At 34.9% G+C, this 7,662-nt stretch overlaps 1 long non-coding RNA gene across 2 annotated transcripts; it reads right to left on the reverse strand.

Annotated features, from left to right (window-relative positions):
• Positions 1–2,694: 2,694 nt before the first annotated feature.
• LOC149262273 (uncharacterized) lies at positions 2,695–5,643 on the reverse strand. 2 transcript variants are annotated; one of them, XR_016249127.1, is made up of 4 exons: positions 4,556–5,643; positions 4,337–4,430; positions 4,137–4,191; positions 2,698–3,710 (listed from the first exon to the last, which is right to left on the reverse strand). It is a non-coding gene; the product is annotated as an uncharacterized LOC149262273 (long non-coding RNA). The 2 variants fall into 2 exon arrangements; XR_016249125.1 differs by having other exon boundaries at positions 2,695–4,191.
• Positions 5,644–7,662: the final 2,019 nt, after the last annotated feature.

Genomic DNA, 7,662 nt, shown 5'->3' on the forward strand with positions numbered 1-7,662 from the left:
ACTAGATACTTCTTTCTTCCCATTCTTTAGCATGTTGCATAATTACTACTTTTGCTTTCTTATTAATGCTTGTCATACTTCCCATAATCATGGTACTAATTACAATTCAAGATAATCTTCTCAAACATTAACTTGAAAGTTAATATTACTTCAATAATTTTAATAATCATCTTAATTCCTTTTTCAAACCCACATCTATAAAGATCTTAGAATGAGAAGGATCTATCCATGGTATCTATCATGTAAGTAAATTCCATTATATAATTTCCATTAATAGTAAGGTTCTTTAAACATGGACATCAACTGAAACTGAAGTGGGAACCTTAAAAAATTGAAGCTTATGGACCATTCTATTATATAGAAACAACTCATTCCATTAATCTATGATTTGATTTTGAAAATTTCTCTTAAGACCTCTTCAATTCTAAAAGAAATAGATTGAACCCACTATGATGATAATAAAAAAATGTCAGCTTGACTAACTCATTGCCTCCCTTCCCCTATCCCCAATCCAAGATCTAAATTTATTTTTACTTCAACATCAAGAGTTTTCAAAAGCCATATCACCATAAATTTATGATTATACTACGAGGAGTTAATATTTATATTAAAGTAACTAATAATGTTGTTTTATTGTATTTTAATGCTTTTCAATATCATGTTAGTTTTGATATTTCAACCATTAAATATATTTACAAAATTATTGAAATCATAATCAACATTAGATTAACAATACAAATATCATTCAAAGAATAAATAGATAGAGGGAAAAAAAGGTAAATGACAACCGTTTAAAATAAATATCTAGCTAATATGTTCCAAAAGCAATTTTTTTTTTTCATCATAACTAAAAAACAATATTAACCATATCAAAATGCCACTCACATTTTATAGAATAGTGTAAAAAAACCTAATATATATAAAATAAAATTATATATGTAAAATATAAAATTAATATTACAAATAAATCAATATTCATAGTTTTATCTCACCATCATTGATGGTATCATAATCACTTATAAGTTAAACAAGGGCAGCTGCGAGGCAGCGAGTCCCTGCATCAAGTTAACACATGAGTTTGTGAAGATGCGTTGGTTGATCCGGAGAGCATGCACATTGTATATATTGAACATAGTCTACAAAGTAGATCATAAGCATATCTGTAATCAAAGCACATCACAGTAAGTAAAGCACATCACAGTAAGTAAGCTAAGTACAAGCAATGGAGAAGCTAAGTACCCACTACTTATGGAATAAACTTTAAAGCATGGTTAGTAACAAGTAACAAACACAGAAAGGTGATCATAGTATTCTAAATAATCAATACATATGGGCTATATTCACTCACTAGTATCGCCCTATTAATACGATATGAACAAGAGAGTAGAGTCCATTAAGAGCAAGTACTGATTGATTCCGGACAGTCAGAGTTACTAGTATGATGCGGATACTTGATTACAGAGATACTGTAATGATAACAAAGCTAAGCTTTTTCATATACGAGGTAAGTGATAGTGATAAGTAAAGCCTTGTATTAATACGTACCACGTGTATGATTACAGTCATTGTTAGCTAATACTAAGTAGATCAGTAATAGTTATGCTTGTACATGCTGAGCTTGATACTCATTAGCCTTAGTTACTAGCTCCTGGTTCATACTAGCTAAATCACGATCCAGTAATCAAGAAAAGCTAAGCTTTTTCATATACGAGGTAAGTGATAGTGATAAGTAAAGCCTTGTATTAATACGTACCACGTGTATGATTACAGTCATTGTTAGCTAATACTAAGTAGATCAGTAATAGTTATGCTTGTACATGCTGAGCTTGATACTCATTAGCCTTAGTTACTAGCTCCTGGTTCATACTAGCTAAATCACGATCCAGTAATCAAGAAAAGCACTAGTTATTATGGAAACATCTCTCCTATTAATATGGATGACAAGCGTGTTTAACCAATAAGCTGAATCCTAGCAATGTTAATGTAAATGATAACATTAGTCATAGAAAAGTCTTCAGAGATTCTGTTGAACAAAGTTGCCAGAGCTGACTCGGTACTTCATCCAAATGGCTAAGGGTCAAAGCTGATCTGTGACCAGGGAAAGACCCAGGGGTTAGCCCAGCAAAGACTCAGTAAAAAAGAAAGCATAAACATACAGACCATATAAAAGACTTGACATGTAAATCATGAAAGAATTCTAAAAACCAGATTTGAAAAAGTAAAAAAGAAAGCATAAACATACAGACCATATAAAAGACTTGACATGTAAATCATGAAAGAATTCTAAAAACCAGATCTGAAAAAGAGTTGAGGCAGTGGACCTCATAGTGAAGACAAAGCCACTAAACCCAAGCAAGATAAACCATGGTATCGAAGTAGTAACACCAACAGAAAGCTATACCGATCACTTTATATTGGAAAACCCTGTTGTCTAGATGAATGTTTGTGCACTCATTCCCTTAACAATTATTGTTGGCTATTGAATCAGGTACTTTTGATGCACATATACATCTATTGATTGATGCACATATACATCTATTGAAGACTAAACTGCAATTTCATACTGCCAGAATATGACCGAGTACACTCTCCATTATGGCTCTGACTCCTTTTCAAAAGCTCTGATAAAAAATGGCTGCTAAGAAGCAATTTCAATTAGCTTGTATTTTGATAGTGCAAACAAAGTTGCTGCCAGTAAAACATTTTTACAGGAGAGCCTAATTATTACAAGAACAAGAGCATTTCCAAAACCTTGAACAACAGATTTTCATAATGCTTTCTTGGAATTTCTATCCAAGACAAATGTTACAGTAATGATAGCTAAGAAAAAGAACAGATCATGGTTTGCAAGATAAAAGGTCACGCCAGAGAAGGGCTTGTCTCCGGGAACCGATTCTCTCATAGGGCGCTGTTCGAATCCTGCTGCTTCCTTGAAAACTGAACCATCGACAAAACATGAAGCTCTTCTTACTGAGCAGCAATACTTGTAAAATTGCCTTTGAATTCGTGTACTCCGCAAGCACCATGCCATATTGAAACTCAATGGGACTTGATCGTGTTCTTCAGACTGATGTAGAGGTTAGACACATGATTTTCCTTTGCTTTAGCAACTCCAACGAATTCTAGTTGAATATGCACAAGTACCTATCTGTAACTATTAATCGTGGGAATATGCAAATACAACATTAATCGAATCTCTCGCCACCAAAACTGCTAGACCATTGAGCACCACCAGTTAATATGTTACCCAGGTCCTATATTGAATCAGCTGACTAGCAATTGACATCTAAGTATATAAGCATTGCTTTAACACCTTAATGCTACCATTCTAACTCATTTAGTTCAACTAATATGAACAATGCTTGTTATCTGGGTGAATATTTAAATAAAAGCACAATAACTAGTGAGAGAAGATCTGGACTTCAGGCAAGATTTGTAATAAATTTTCTGTGGATAATGAGGTAAAATTAGACAGCCACAACAATATTGGGAGTTGCTTCAAAAGTTATCACTTTGTAACATCGTTCACAAAGGGTAGGATGGTCTACGAAGGAACCAACAACCTGCAAATAATTCCAACATCTTTCACACTTGGAACCATCTGCACGAGATACCCCAATCCATAAGTCACCCAATCCTGCTGCAGAATAGGTTCCAGTGAATGCAGCACCAGTGCTAGATACGTGGTCCATTGAAGGTAAAACCTCAACCTATATCCCAAGCGACCGGATTAGAACAAAATAATGCTCAAGCAGAGATAAGTTTATGTAGAAATCAGATTAATAATGAACAAAAGGGTTACTTGCCTGAGAAGTTATGAAAATCTTATGCAACTTATCTGCATCATCCCCAGGCATAGACATCTGCTGGAATTTTCTGAGAAGATTTGGATCAGAAAACTGACCCTCGCGACAAAACTGTATATCAGAGATTGCTGACCCATAATACCTTCAGATCCAAAGGCCCTTCCCTGATATTAACCGTATATAACACTATAAAAAGCCAACCCTCGAAAAAATTAAGAGAACCTCAGGGATTTTGTGGAGAAAATTGATGAAACCACACCCAATAAGCCAACCCTCGAAAAAATTAAGAGAACCTCAGGGATTTTGTGCAGAAAATTGATGAAACCACACCTGATTTAGTAAAGGAGGAAGAGGCCTTTTAGAAGGGAAGAAATTGCGCGTAAACCTGTTATGAGAAAGGAGGCAAGGAGTAGCATTATAACACTCGAACAATGAAAATATATGAAAAAGCGGAAAACAAAATTTTATAAACAATTTAATATATAATATAAAAGTAAGTTTCAATTATTTATAATAACAACTTCGCTTACATGCATTTTGACAGATGTTGTCTTGCTTGCTCTTGACGCTCAACTTGTACTCCACGGAACGGCCTCCCACTTCCCGCCCCGAAGGTGTCATCAGCTGCAGCAATGTCAAAATAAAACCAGATGGAAGAGGTGTCAAAATAAAACCAGATGGAAGCGGCGTCTAAGTTTAACCCAGACGTTCATTTTTTAACAGATACTAAGATCGATTGGGATGCTTACATGTCACAGGCACTCCGACAAGAAGTGGAGGAGATTTAGCAAAGGTAAAGCTGTAATCAATTCTCTCCGTTTCATCCTGCTCATCCAATACATTTTCTTGTGCTTCTTTTCGCCTCCTGTAGTTAGGAAGTGCATCAACTCTAGTTTGAAGAGTTAAATCTGGTGTTGTTGTACCAGTATCACCAATATCTTGGCAGCTGAAAGAAATTCATAATAGTGCCTTCCATCCGGAAATGATAATATTGTTATATAACATTACATATAGTGTCAGCAACCGTGGTTTCCCTATAAACTAGCGGTTACTATTGATCCTCCACTCCTGCCACACATGTGCAGGGTTGGGAATGGAAGGACATCAATCCACTGCCAGGCCGGGTAGCAAAGACGAGAGGTAAGCGAATCTTAAAACCCTTGCTTCTCGTTCACTGTCTTCTGTAGTTGTAGATGGCATTTACTGGCTACTTGCAAAAATCCTTGGATGCAGCGTTTTGCTGGTTCTGGTCATGAGCTACAGATTCAGCCCAATAAGCAACAATCAGATCACTCCCAGTGATGGTAATGGCGAAAGAGTTGGTGATTATAGTTGTTCTTTTCTTCCCTGCGTACGCATCGGTATGCCCCGGCCCCCCGCCCACCCACAATATATAATGTTTAACAAACAGCCTTTACAGTGGACCTCAGCAATGATGATAGATGTGATTTTACTGTGCATGCAGCTTGTGGGTATCAGAACAGGCCTGCCATTGCCTTCCCTGTTGGAAATTTTCGTCCTTACCTCTGGTGTTTGCTCGAATGCAAGTCCTTGCCAGGATTCTTAGTCGATCTCAGGAGTCGATGCTGGTAGTTGATGCTGCATACTACTCAACGGGGCTACCCAAATTGGCTTGCCTTTGATACTCGGCTACTCAGATTGGCTTAACAGTTCGGAACAATTCATCAACAGACACATGGTTGAATTAATGCTAGGAAGGGAATAATGCCAGTCGGGGGAGGGGCGCATCGGCTTTGCATCTGCCTCTGTTACTATTGCTGATGGTGGTTAATCCACTGGTTCTTCAACGGCTTCAACAACTGAAACTAGTGGGGGTTTTGCGCAGAGAGGTGTTGATATTGGGGATCCGACTCTGGTGAGCGGGTAGGCGGTGGTTCATGACACCTCCCGCAATGCACGGACACCTGCACAACACCTGTTAAGATCACCTGCACAACACCTGTTAAGATCACCTGCACAACACCTGTTAAGATCAAACCGTATCAAACCTTAGCATATGCCTGTTTGCAGATAATACGAATTGACATACGAATTGACGAATTAATGTTAGCATTAACATCAGACCGCTGACGGTCAAGCAGAATGAACTGGGCCTAAATAGAAATTTAGCCTATGCTCGGGCCTCTTCCGCCTCGGGAAGAGGCCAAATAAGATGGCAAAGGTTCAGGGCGGAATAGAACTTTGGCTATGTGCGCACATCACCGCACAGCACATTTCCAAACTTTAGACTAATGACCGAATAACCCTCGCCAGCGTCTAAGAACTAATGCTATATCGCACTCGAACGATTACTATAGTCCCTGCCGAATGCCAGATGGCAGGGACTAATAAAGATCAACAAGATCATTATTGAAATCATTATCATTAATGAAATTTACATTACCATCACTAATATCATGATCATCAGTAATAACGTCAATAAAATCTTTATTCAATTTATATGCATATCTAAACATTATAACATTTTCAATTATTTTAAAGTAAAAATTAAAAAAAACATGGCGTAATGTTATGGGAAATCTACCATACCAAAAATCATTGAAAATAATGTAAGATGAGTGACATTAACAATAACATTTAACTTAAGTAAGTTTAACGATAACATTTAGTTAATGGTGGTGTCATTTTGATATTTAATTTTCACATCATCCATTTATTTTATTAAATCAAGTCTTTAATTTGATAAAAGTAGGAGTGATTACAATGTTGAAAGTGATTAAAATGAATATAAAATTTTTATTAAATCAAGTCTTTAATTTGATAAAAGTAGAAGTCATTACAATGTTGAAAGTGATTAAAATAAATATAATCTTTTAAATAGTAAGATAACTCTAATGTGTTTAAACTTTGTTATGAGAAAAAACAAATTTAGAAAATTCATTGTCTTTTTCTCTTTAAAATAGAATCAAATTTAGAATGTAAACACTATTATTGTATAAAGAAAACATATTGGTGCAAAGAAATTACAAATATGAAACATGTAATTGTGGAGTTATTTATGAAACTAAACTATAAATCTATTGCCAAGTGTTATTGTGAGATTGTATCATGAGGATTTGAATTACTACGTGGACGTGAATTTAGTTGAACAAATTATTTAGCTTTGGAGTTTAATTTATGCACCATTGTGAGAACCAATTACAACTCACCAACTAAATATCCAAAATAATTGAAAAATAATGAAATTTATAAAACTAATAAGCATATAAAAATTATATGAGAAATGATATGATAGAAATACATGAACTTGAATTTAATTGCAAAGCTATAATATGGATCTAATACAAATCAAAATGCAACCCCACTTGTAAGGTTCCCTAATTGAGTAGGTCTACAAAGTTTTATTGGGATTACAAAATTGACCTAGTTTTGGAGCTTAATTTAAGCAAGCCAACATTGATTCACCAATTAAACACTCAAAATATTTGAAAAATAAAAAAATCCATAAGGACAATAAATATATATGAATTGTACCAGAAATGGTATGATATCATAGTATAATGAGAGTCTCATTATAACTACCTAGGAAGGATGCCCTTTCATTAAAGGCCAAGATCTTTACTTGAGATGTGTAATTCTATTAAAATGTATCTCTTCACTAACTATTAATTATTATTATTATATATGTATATTTATTACATATGATCCTCTTTAGAAATGTTTTATCCTCAAAACATATTTATAAAATGGCTTGATGCCTATTTCCTTATCTTGTAATGTTTTCACACCATTATCTATTCTTGGAGTTATCACAATTGATGATATGAATCTCTATGTGTTGAGCAAAACTGTAAAACCATAAAAGGATTTGATGATCTAGTTTAATATTTTATAA

Source organism: Pinus tabuliformis, chromosome 6, assembly GCF_031772625.1.
Source record: "Pinus tabuliformis cultivar Carrire ecotype Pingquan chromosome 6, CPIR1, whole genome shotgun sequence".
NCBI lineage: Eukaryota > Viridiplantae > Streptophyta > Pinopsida > Pinales > Pinaceae > Pinus > Pinus tabuliformis.